Source organism: Hyperolius riggenbachi, chromosome 12 (assembly GCF_040937935.1).
Source record: "Hyperolius riggenbachi isolate aHypRig1 chromosome 12, aHypRig1.pri, whole genome shotgun sequence".
Taxonomy (NCBI): Eukaryota; Metazoa; Chordata; class Amphibia; order Anura; family Hyperoliidae; genus Hyperolius; species Hyperolius riggenbachi.
The window spans coordinates 34,027,545-34,040,679 of record NC_090657.1 but is presented as its reverse complement, the minus strand read 5'-3'; positions in this window follow the sequence as shown (position 1 = coordinate 34,040,679).

The window sequence follows — 13,135 nt, the reverse complement described above, 5'->3', positions numbered from 1 at the left end:
TTGGACAAGAGGGGACAGTGCAAACTGGGGATAGGAAGGACAGTTAAAAAAAGTGTGTGTGTGTGTGTAAGTGTGTGTGTGTGTGTGTGTGTGTGTGTGTGTGTGTGTGTGTGTGTGTGTGTGTGTGTGTGTGTGTGTGTGTGTGTGTGTGTGTGTGTGTGTGTGTTAGTATGTGCAGGGGCAAACCCAGGATTTTCAAGGGGGGGGGGCCACTCTGGGGGAGAGGAGGGTGCCACTCTGGGTGGGAAGGAGGGTGCCATTGTGGGGGGAGAGGACAGAGGAGGGGGCCAAGATGGGTGGGTGGTAGGATATCACTTTGGGTGGGAGAAGGGTGCCATTCTGGGGGGAGCTGAGGAGTCCAACCTGGGTGGGTAGGAGTGGGTGGGTGCCACATTGGGTGGGAATAGGGTGCCACTCTGGGGGTAGATGAAAGGTCCAACCTGGGTGGGTAGGAGTGCATGGGTGCCACATTGGGTGGGGTGAAGGGTGCCACTCTGGGGGGAGAGGAGGAAGGAGGGTGCCACTCTGTGGGGTGGACTGAAGGGTGCCAGTGGAGAGAAAGCAAGATCGCGGCACTAGCCGCCTAAGTGTAATGTAGGGAGGGGGCGACATCACTCCTCGCTTCCTCTCCATCAGTGCCCCCTCCCGAGTCCCCTTGCAGAGAACACAAAGCGGTCGTTTAGTTTACCTGAGTCTCTGCGCTCCAGCCGGCTTCTTCATTCTACTTCCTGTATTGCGTCATGGGAAACAGGAAATAGAATGAAGCTGGCCGGAGCACAGAGACAGGTAAACTAAACGCCTGCTGCGCGTTCTCTGCAAGGGGACTCGGGAGGGGGCACTGATGGAGAAGGAGGGAGGAGTGATGTCGGCCTCCCTCCCCGCATTACACTTCAGCAGCTGGTGCCGCGACCTTGCTTTCTCTCCACTGGCGTGCGGGGCCAGGGAGAGCAGCAGGGGTGGGGGAAGGATGAGGGAGATGAGGGGTGGGTAGATCAGATAGGTAATAGTTAGGAGCATAAATTATTAGTGATGTTTGTGAGCAGCTCGCCTATGCAGGGAAACTGCTTGCCGCAAAGCTATGGGCAGCCTGGCCCCTGTACGCATGCCCTGGCTCGGACACATTAGTACGCATGCCATGGCTAGCGGTGCACATCCTAGATTGAGCGCCTGTGGCTGGGCACTCTCTGCGCATAAGCGTGACATCAAGAAGCGTGCCCAGTCACATGCGCGCAATCAAGGATGTGCACTGCTGGGGCAGGGCATGCGTACTAATGAACGCGTCTGGGGAAGGGCACTACTGTGGGTCATTGCGACCTGGAAGTAGTACAGGGGCCAGGCTGCCCATAGATGTTCGCTGGCGAGCAGTTCTTCACCATCTCTATATAATATGAGCAGGAAGTAATGGACATTGTTAGCCAGCTTATATACACTTAATTTTCCTTTACCTTTTATGGTACAAAGTGCTAAAAACTGCCAGCTGAGCCCCGGTGGTAATTTTTTTACAAGACAGTATGCTATTAAATTGCCTTCAAAGATTTTTACATCAGCTAAGGCTGCAGCCTGACCTAGCAAGCCCCTGCCTCAGTTTAGCTATGCAATATTACCATAGACTGATTAAGATTGAATGAGTCCCTTACCCAGGTACCATCTTGGGCTCCCTCTGCTTACCATTAGCACTTTTTGTTAATGAATACGGATGAGCGAGATCTATTTTGCAAAATTGTCTTACAGCATGAGGACCGTGACAAAAGGGATGCCCTCACCTAAGCCACTACCTCTTACACATGCGTTTCATGCCGCTATCTCCCTTCCCAACACTTCTGCACCGCACCCTGGCAATAGGTTTTATTTTCTTGAATCTCGAGTGAGATTGTGAATGCTTAGAATTTAAAGTGACTGCACACATTTAAAAAAAAACAGAATTAAAGGTAGCAGGAAAAAAGGGCGCCGCCTGAGGGTAGGCAAAAAGGGTGCCGCCATAGACTTTAATGCAATTATCGTTAATACGGCAAAAAAAAAGCTGAAAAAAGGGCGCTGTGATAAATATCCTTAACAACATTAGAACATTATAGTTTTTGAAGTATGTTATTTTAGAAGCTTGCAACGTTATAGTTTTTGTCATATTTTGTTTATATTTACAAATTTTACGTAATCAAAGATATTATCGTTACTATGTGTAAAGCGTGTTTCTGCAGAGGGAGTGGTTAGGGTTAGGCACCACCCGGACAGCAGTTAGTTTTAGGCAACACCGGGGGGTGGTTCGGGTTAGGCACAACCAGGGGGGTGGTTAGGGTTAGGCACCACCAGGGGGGTGGTTAGGGATAGGCACCACCACTGGGTGGTTCGGGTTAGGTACCACCAGGGGGTGGTTAGGGTTAGGCACCACCAGGGGAGTGGTTAGGGTTAGGCACCACCCGGGTGGCAGTTAGTTTTAGGCAACACCGGGGAGTGGTTAGGGTTAGGCACCACCAGGGGGGTGGTTAGGGTTAGGCACCACTGGGGGGGATGGTTAGGCACCACCGGGGGGGGGGGGTGGTTAGGGTTAGGTGCCATCAGGAGATTGGTTATTTTTAGGCACCACCAGGGGGAGAGTTCTCTGTGAGGGTAGGGTTGGGTTAAGCTGTATTGTTGAAATATGTAACGATATTTAATGTTAATATCTTTTCGTTATTTCTCGTCTGTTTTTATAACAGTATTTATTGTTAACAATGCCTGACAACTATGTTTATCGTTATAAGATTTTGTTAATAACTGGCGCCATTTCGTTATCAACTTGGGCCCTTTCTTAACGGCGCCCTTTTTTAATGCACGCTAAATAAAAAGGAGAGAATGGCATCAAGAATCCTTGAAAGCCAGGTAATCAGTTATGTGGGCTGACTCATAAATAAGCAATGAGCCAGTGATTCTGCAGTCCTCCCATCTTTCCCCTGCTAATCCATATAGTCTGTATGGCTTAAAGCATCAGGGAAGGAGGAGGGAACCCTTGGCAAGGCTAGGGGCATAATATAATTTCCCCAAGACAAACCCCCCTTTTTTTTAATTAATATTATTTAAAGGGGTTCTGTGTGGGGGTGCTGAGGGTAAAAACAGACACTTACCTGGGGCTTCTGTCAGCCCCTGTAGCAGTCATGTCCCGCACCGTCCTCCACCAATCCGTCGTTCTCCTAGCGCGGCATGCATTCTAACTGCGGCTGCTCACGTCATCGGAAGCATACTGCGCAGGCACAGTACAAGAAACCTTCGTACTGTGCCTGCGCAGTAAGCTTCCGATGACGCGAGCGGGAGCGCGCATTATTCGTCTGTGTTAGACGAACAATTGCCCGGTGCCAGCAGCGGGGAATGGCAGATCAGGGGACGATGGCTGGGGACATTACTACTACAGGGGGCTGATAGAAGCCCCAGGTAAGTGTCTGTTTTTACCCTCAGCACACCCCCACAGAACCACTTTAAACACTGGGGTCTTCCCCACCTTTGGCATCCAGGGAAAGGTGGAAGGAATATGGCTGCTGGAACTTATGTACGATCTGGCTCTTATTCAGCTAAGCTAAGGCCCCATATGCAATTCATCTTTTCTCCTGAGTTTTTCCGGAGTTGATCATTTTCATATTTTCTTTAAAATAATTTTCAAGGATCTTACAATAAAAAAAGTACCTACAAGTTGATGAAAAAGTACTATTAAACTTTTTCTCTGTATTTTCTTGCTTTCTGGTGTTTTAAAATGCATTTTATTAACATGATGTAAAAATTTTACCTAGGAGAAAACGGTAATTGCATATTGGCCCCAGGCCCAAGTTTTCTCCTTTTTTCATTTTTTATCTTCTGTTTTAAAGAACTTTTCAGCATTCTGGAATTTTAAAAAAAAAATACTAAAAAGTTGGTACAAAAGTACTGTCAAAATTATTCAGGGTATTTGCTCGCTCGTTGGTGACTTAAAGGGCATTTTTTGATAAGATATGAACATATCAAAGGATTATGAATGAGAAAAGCACAAACCATAAATAAACTTGTCTAACTGAAATACACATACAAAAAAGTAATTTAAAAGCACACACATATATGCATTTAGGCCCAGGTTCAGATTAGAGGTAATAAACAGACCGTTCCCGGATTGGAAGGGGACGGATCAGATCAGACGGGAATGGATCCAATTTTAACCTATGGATCTGTTCACATCCGTTCAAATGGATCCGTTCTGAAAGATCGGCTGAATGGACCGCAAGTTTCCTGCAGCACCAATTTTTCCAGACTGCTGAGCCAAGCAGAATGAAAACAAAAGCTGAAGCGATGCATGAGGGACAATGAGAAAATGGAATGTTTCTTCACAGTGGAGCGCAGCGCTGGATGGGTAAGACCCGATTAGTTAGTGCAGTGGAGCTTAGTGTGCAGTGTAGTGTAGTGTGTAGTCTAGTGTAACTGGTAAAGGCAGCAGGGGTTAGTGTTGTGTAGCTGGGCAGTGTAGTGTAAAGTAAACAGAGTAGTGTAGAGACAGTTTTTTGTGTAAAAGGTCCATAAGACGCCCCTGAACTACAAACGCATAAAGGTTTTGAATTTTTGTGTTTTTTCCTCTGATATTTTACCTCTAAATCAAAGTGTGTCATCTTCCAGAGCATCTTATATGAAAAATTGGCAATTAATAATAATAATAATAATTATAATAGACATTCAAAATACCTGCTTCAAAAGAAAGTGTGCCTTCACTGACTGTTGTATCTATGGCATTAAAAAGAATAGCGTAATCAATTGTTTTGGTTCCGCATCACTAATATTACTTAAGTAAATACATAAAATATAGAGTGCAACTGACAAACAAGCATCTAAAGCACAAAGGGAGAAAACCAAAAGTCACACCATGATATACAGTATACCATATATACTTGAGTATAAGCCGACCTGAGTATAAGCCGACCCCCCAACTTTTACCTTAAAAAACAGGAAAAATTTGTGTCCTGGGTATAAGCCGGGGGGTAGGAAATGCAGCAGGTATAATAAGGTGTAATCAGAGTAGGGACACAGTTTAAGGATTAGCACAGCATAGCATCAACTAAAAGCTAACAAGATGCATGAAAGACTGATCCAGGGGGCCCATTGTGGTCTCAGCCTCTGCATCCCCTATTGCTAGTTTAAAGTAAACTTGCCCTCTTGCACAGGACAAAAGGAAAACATAGAGAAATGCACCCTGTATGTATTCAGAGAGTTCAGCCTGTTTTATTCCCAATCATTAGTGTTTAATCACAAGTTGTAAGTTGATCTGTTTCCTGTGTCCTCTGACTGCCAAGGCAGAGATGGCAGATAAACTCATTTGCAAGCACAGGCTGTTAACAATATATCTGGTACCATGCATCAGGAAGTAGACACACTGCACATACAAGTAACATGCTGGTCCCCCCCCCCCCCCAGTCGTTACTTAATACCAGTGTCGGCCCCCCTCCCTGAGTGCCTCCTCTATCAAATGCCGGTCAGCTTGTGCGGGTAATTTGTTAATTGTGCCGGAGATGTAGGCAAATTCGACGTGTAGGTTATCACGTCGGAACACCTGGCCTGAATGCACTGCAACTGATGTGACTGATCCCCGTGTCTCGGATCCCCATCCCCCTCGTTGGCATAGGCTACATGGTGTACACAGCAGGAGCGAAAGCCTTCACTGACCCGTCCTCGCCAAGAGAGCGGAGCAGCAAAGTATATGCCTGCTCTCTGTCCTCCATTAACACACGCTGATCGGAAATGGAAGGAGCGGGAGCGGGAGCTTTTTACTCACCGTTCCTTGCCGGCAGAATTCCCCTGCATGCATCTAATGGACTCGCTCCTATGACATCAGGCAGTGGTGAGACGCCACTAGAGGGCGTCATAGGAGTGAGTCCATTGGAGGTATGCAGGGGAATTCTGCCGGCGAGGAACGGTGAGTGAAAAGCTCCCGCTCCTGATATTCACCGATCAGCGTATGGTAATGGGGGACAGAGAGCAGGCATATACTTTGCTGCTCCGCTCTGCCAGCGAGGACGGTGAGTGATGGCTCCTGCTCTACACCATGTAGCCTATGCCAATGAGGGGGGTGGGGTTTAAAGACTCGGGGATCCGTCACAGTTGCGGTGAATTCAGCCGGCACAATTAACCGCACAAGCTGACTGGCATTTGATAGAAAAGGCACTCCAGGAGGGGGGGGGGGGCAACACCGGCACTAAGTTAAGACTCGAGTATAGGCTGAGGCCCCCACTTTTGGGAACATTTTTTGGTCCCAAAATCTTGGTCTATACTCTAGTATATACGGTAATCACAAAAAGTCCTTTATTAATAAAGCATGGGACATGAGAAGAGGGGTGGGTGGGGTTAGAGAGCCCATCCATAAATAACAATAAGACAAGGCAAGTTGTGCATAAATTAAAATAGGATCAAAAAAACATATATATATATATATATATATATATATATATATATATATATATATATATATATATATTTATATACTGTATATTGATTGTTGTATACAATTCTCTGAGATGCATTTTTTTATCCTATTTTTATTTATGCGCTACTGGCTTTATTGTTATTTATGGATAGGCTTCCTAACCCCACCTACCCATCTAGTCATTTTTGATCTGTTTTAAGTGTCCCATGCTTTATTAAAAAGTACCTAAATTATAAATGACAGTTTGCTTTAAACCTAATCAATTGCCAAGATATATAAGCTCACACATGATAAAGTGTGATTTTCTCACCCCCAGGGTCCATATTCCACATATGGTCTTGAAATCCCCGTCCCTAGTGTGTAATTGGGCCTGTTTTTTTTTTCTTTTAAATCCATAGGTGCAAAGGATGCAGGGTCATAACTCCACCCCTCATGTCCACGTGATCTAATCCAGGCAGGCAGAATGACATCTGAAATAAAAATTATAGCAAGCAAACAGGATAAGATAGGCTTCAGCTGTTCTGCTGTCTCTTCTCTCTCCTACTCACTGGCCTTGATTCATAAAGCATTACCGCATTCAGTAATACAAAAAAAAAAAAAACAGCTGACTTTACCAAGCACTTAGGAAAACATCAATTCATAAAGGCTGTTACCAAATGAAAAGCAGAAAATACCAAGCAGTGAGGTAAATTACAGACTTGTGCAATAAATACCTCAACATGTCAGTAAATGTCAATTCATAAAAACTAGAACAGGTGGTAAAGCCTAGGAAAATTACCAGCACCTCTGAGGTGGCGTAAACAGTGCAAGACTGTGCTGAGAGCCGTGACTCTGAAGAAGAAGCAGAGACAGCTATGACTGACAGGAGAAGGGAGCCAATAGAAATAATCCGTCTCCTGCAAGTCCTGCTGATGACGATGATAGGACACACAGGCTTCTCGGGGGGGACAAACTTTCCTACCCCCCCCTGCCTCCCCCCAGGCAGCAGCAGAGAGAATGGAACAACAAAGCAGGTTTGGGCTGGGTTAATTACCGAACTTCAACCGCACCTGTGAAAATTTTTATGAAGTAACAATTTTTTTTTTGCACAACCTTTATGAATCGAGGCCACTGTGAAAAGAAAAGTAATTTGATCCAAGCAGGCAAAGAAAAGGAGAGGGAGGGGCAGGGGAGGGAAGAAGGCTGAAGGGAAGGACATAATGCTTTAGCAAGGCCAAGGCTTCAGCTTCAGAAATAAGGAAGTGCTACTTATAAATATAAATGTGAGTCTGTTCTATTGACTATGATGTACCAGATTATGCAGGAGAACAGAGGCGCCAAAAGGATAAAAGGAAGCTAAATGAGCTTAAAAACCAAATTCTTGGTAAATAGAGGAGGTAGTGGTGGACTTACCTCCTCCAAGTAGACACACAACGACTGTAGTAAAGACAGTCAATATATTTTATTTATAAACTCCAAATATGCAACGCGTTTCGCAGGTTTGATCCCACTTCATCAGGCAATAACAACGGAGCAACAGCATATGTGGTCAGTCGAAGAGCCAGGTACCTCTGTGGTAGTGTTGGGCGAACACCTAGATGTTCGGGTTCGCGAACGTTCGCCGAACATCGCCGCGATGTTCGGGTGTTCGCGCCGAACTCCGAACATAATGGAATTCAATGGGGACCCGAACTTTCGTGCTTTGTAAAGCTTCCTTACATGTTACATACCCCAAATTTACAGGGTATGTGCACATTGGGAGTGGGTACAAGAGGAAAAAAGAATTTAGCAAAAAGAGCTTATAGTTTTTGAGAAAATCGATTTTAAAGTTTCAAAGGGAAAACTGTCTTTTAAATGCGGGAAATGTCTGTTTTCTTTGCACAGGTAACATGCTTTTTGTCGGCATGCAGTCATAAATGTAATACAGATAAGAGGTTCCAGGAAAAGGGACTGGTAACACTAACCCAGCAGCAGCACACGTGATGGAACAGGAGGAGGGCGGCGCAGGAGGAGAAGGCCACGCTTTGAGACACAACAACCCAGGCCTTGCATGAGGACAAGAAGCGTGCGGATAGCAATTTGCATTTTGTCGGCATGCAGTCATGCCCTTTGAAAAGATGTGAGATTTTGGAAAGTGAAATAGGGAGGCAATGAAAGCCTATGGGGGATTTTACCAATTTTGGACCCCTGTAACTCTGGTTTGCAGAGATGTAGGGACCCCATCTTTGGAATCCAAGTCTAACAATATGTCTTCTACCTGCATGAGACATTTCGTGAAAATTCAGACGTTGCTAACGGCCATGGCTGAGATTTATGTACGTCAGCATCACTACCATTGAAATTGCCCAAATAAACAGGTTTTTGTGACCCTAGGCTATGACCTCTTCGGCCTAGGACTGCATTGAACGCGACCCACGCATTGTGCGCATTCTGGACAACACCAATTACTGGGTTTATACCCTTCTGGATCCACGGTACAAACACAATGTTCCAAAACTGCTTGAAGAAAGAGTCAGACAGGTCAAAATGGAAGAATACCAGCAGGCCCTTGTGGAGACTTTAGAGAGGAGATTGACTTCCTCCCCCTCCTCTAGCCAGTTGTACGCCGACAGACTGACTTCCGCAAACCCAGGACGACCAGGAGGGCAGCAAACAACACAAGCCGCAGCTAGTGCACAAAAGGGAATGGTATCGGCAGTGTCCTTGGAGTGGGAACATTTTCTGACACCCATGCAGCAGCACACAGAACAGCAAGCGTGCAGATCCACCTCCAACACCGATTGCCTGGAGAAGATGGTCAAGGACTACATGTCAGATGGCATAGCTGTGTTGAACAATCCATCTGCACCCTTCAACTATTGGGTATCGAAGCTAGACACCTGGCACAAACTGGCAATGTACGCAATAGAGGTGCTGGCTTGCCCGGCAGCCAGCGTTATGTCGGAACGCTGTTTCAGTGCTGCCGGAAGCATCGTCACAGATCGGCGTATCCGCCTCTCCACAGAAAATGCAGACCGTCTGACTCAAATTAAAATGAATCAATCCTGGATTGGAAACGACTATGCAACACTCCCGGACCCCAACCAAGTAACATGAACAATGAACATCTGTGATGGGTTAGCGTTTCCGGTCCCTGTTTATTGAACCTCTCATCTGTATTACATTTATGACTGCATGGCGACAAAATGCAAATTGCTATCCGCACGCTTCTTGTCCTCATGCAAGGCCTGGGTTGTTGTGTCTCAAAGCGTGGCCTTCTCCTCCTGCGCCGCCCTCCTCCTGTTCCATCACGTGTGCTGCTGCTGGGTTAGCGTTACCGGTCCCTTTTCCTGGAACCTCTCATCTGTATTACATTTATGACTGCATGCCGACAAAATGCAAATTGCTATCCGCACGCTTCTTGTCCTCATGCAAGGCCTGGGTTGTTGTGTATCAAAGCGTGGCCTTCTCCTCCTGCGCCACCCTCCTCCTGTTCCATCACGTGTGCTGCTGCTGGGTTAGCGTTACCGGTCCCTTTTCCTGGAACCTCTTATCTGTATTACATTTATGACTGCATGCCGACAAAAAGCATGTTACCTGTGCAAAGAAAACAGACATTTCCCGCATTTAAAAGACAGTTTTCCCTTTGAAACTTTAAAATCGATTTTCTCAAAAACTATAAGCTCTTTTTGCTACATTTTTTTTTCCTCTTGTACCCACTCCCAAGGTGCACATACCCTGTAAATTTGGGGTATGCAGCATGTAAGGAGGCTTTACAAATCACGAAAGTTCGGGTCCCCATTGACTTCCATTATGTTCGGAGTTCGGCTCGAACACCCGAACATCGCGGCGATGTTCGGCCCGAACCCGAACATCTAGATGTTTGCCCAACGCTACAAGTGACCCGTTCGGCCAATCACAGCGCTAGCCGAACGTTCGGGTAACGTTCGGCCATGCGCTTTTAGTTCGGCCATATGGCCGAACAGTTTGGCCGATGATGATCAGGTGTTCGGCCGAACTCGAACATCACCCGAACAGGGTGATGTTCTGCAGAACCCGAACAGTGGCGAACACTGTTCGCCCAACACTACTCTGTGGTCAGTAGGCTCTTCTACTGACCACATATGCTTTTGCTCAGTTATTGCCTGATAAAGCGGGATCAAACCTGTGAAACGCGTTGCATATTTGGAGTTCATAAATAAAATCTATTGACTGTCTATACTACAGTCATTGTGTGTCTACTTGGAGGAGGTAAGTCCACCACTACCTCCTCTATTTACCAAGAATTTGGTTTTTAAGCTCATTTAGCTTCCTTTTATCCTTTTGGCGCCTCTGTTCTCCTGCATAATATTGAGTCCACACTGGGTGGAGGGTTGAACCCCCTTTTTTCTCATCTACAGAGAGCGACTTCTTATTCCTGAGTGGGGTCAGGAAAATCTCCCCACCTGCCTTTACAGTGGTTGCCTAATGGTAACCCTGGTTTGTGAGTATTCATATTTACTCTATTTAATAACCATTTACCAGTACATATTACACTATTGGGGCTCTTGGTGTTCCTTGTTTTTATGATGTACCAGATGTTAACTTTATATGTTCATCTAACTGTACACAGTGCATAGACTGCATATATGTAATAAAAATAACAACCCCTTGCACACTCACATGCAAATGTTCAAATGTTCAAACTATTGCATTCACAGATTCACTCATCCAGGCACCACTGTTATCCCTACAACTAAATTAAAACAAAATACATATATCCAGGCACATCGCATCTAGTTAAGACATTAAATAAGCTAAGGAAAGGGAGGTGCTGAAGGGGGTGTGGCTAGAAAACAGCAAAAATCTATTAACCCTTCGCACTCTCACATGAGAGTGCGAAGGGTTAATAGATTTTTGCTGTTTTCTAGCCACACCCCCTTCAGCACCTCCCTTTCCTTAGCTTATTTAATGTCCTAACTAGATGCGATGTGCCTGGATATATGTATTTTGTTCTTGTTACTGACCCCTGTGGCTAGGGTCTAATTCGGTGCACTCCCTCCTCCCCTGTATGTGTTTGTCAGCATGCACACAGCTTATGCTGGTGTATGTGCATGGTGCACATGGATACATTACGTTAGCTCCCTTGTGCAATTGGTAAGATGCACTGTCTGTCCCAGGAGAGGACCTCATGATGTGTGCTCCTAATGCATTGATAGGTTTGATGCAATGAATGTGTTTGCATGTCTGCACTATGCATGTTACAGGGCCAGAGTTAGGACACCTATGTTTACCTGGGTACTTCTGCGCAGTATAGGTGACTAAGCATAAGAATGCATTCTTCTGTGAAATAAAACCCCGGCTTTTAACTTAGCTGTAGGGATAACAGTTGTGCCTGGATGAGTGAATCTGTGAATGCATTTGTTTGAACATTTGCATGTGAGAGTGCGAAGGGTTAATAGATTTTTACAACTAAATTAAAAGCCGGGGTCTTAGTTCACAGAAGAATGCATTTTTATGCTTAGTCACATATACTGCGCAGAAGTACACAGGTAAACGTAAGTGTCCTAACTCTGGCCCTGTAACATGCATAGTGCAGACATGCAAACATTCATTGCATCAAACCTATCAATGGATTAGGAGCACACATCCTGACGTCCTCTCCTGGGACAGATAGCGCATCTTACCAATTGCACAAGGGAGCTAGTGTAATGTTTTTTAGTTCAGTGCACTCCCTCCTTCCCCTGTATGTGTTTGTCAGCATGCACACAGCTTATGCTGGTGTATGTGCATGGTGCACATGTATACATTACGTTAGCTCCCTTGTGCAATTGGTAAGATGCACTATCTGTCCCAGGAGAGGACGTCAGGATGTCTGCTCCTAATCCCTTGATAGTGAGTGTGCAAAGGGTTGTTATTTTTATTACATATATGCAGTCTATGCACTGGGTACTTCTGTGCAGTGTAGGTGACTAAGCAAGAGAATGCATTCTTCTGTGAACTGAGACCCCGGCTTTTAACTTAGCTGTAGGGATAACAGTGGTGCCTGGATGAGTGAATCTGTGAATGCATTTGTTTGAACATTTGCATGTGAGTGTGCAAAGGGTACATTTTTTTTTGCTATTTTACTGACTACATCGCCTTCAGGACCTCCCTTTCCTTAATAACTTATTTAGATGTCTTAACTAGAGGCGATGTGCCTGGATATATGTGTTTGTTTTTCTTGCATATATGTAATTATGTATTGCCAATCAGACCTTTTTTGGTTGGAGGTGCTCTTTAATAAAGGACTTTTTGTGATTATATATCTTGGTGCGACTGCCCGAGTATGGCAGTCCCCAGCTGAAGCAGCAAATCAAATACACTCACCTAAAGGATTATTAGGAACACCATACTAATACGGTGTTTAACCCCCTTTCATCTTCAGAACTGCCTTAAAGAGAATCTGTATTGTTAAAATCGCACAAAAGTAAACATACCAGTACGTTAGGGGACATCTACTATTACCCTCTGTCACAATTTCGCCGCTCCTCGCCGCATTAAAAGTGGTTAAAAACAGTTTTAAAAAGTTTGTTTATAAACAAACAAAATGGCCACCAAAACAGGAAGTATGTTGATGTACAGTATGTCCACACATAGAAAATACATTCATACACAAGCAGGCTGTATACAGCCTTCCTTTTGAATCTCAAGAGATCATTTGTGTGTTTCTTTCCCCCTGCAGCTATCTTCCACTGAAGTGTCAGGCTGTTTCTTCCTGCAGAGTGCAGACAGCTCTGCCTGTATGTAATTCCT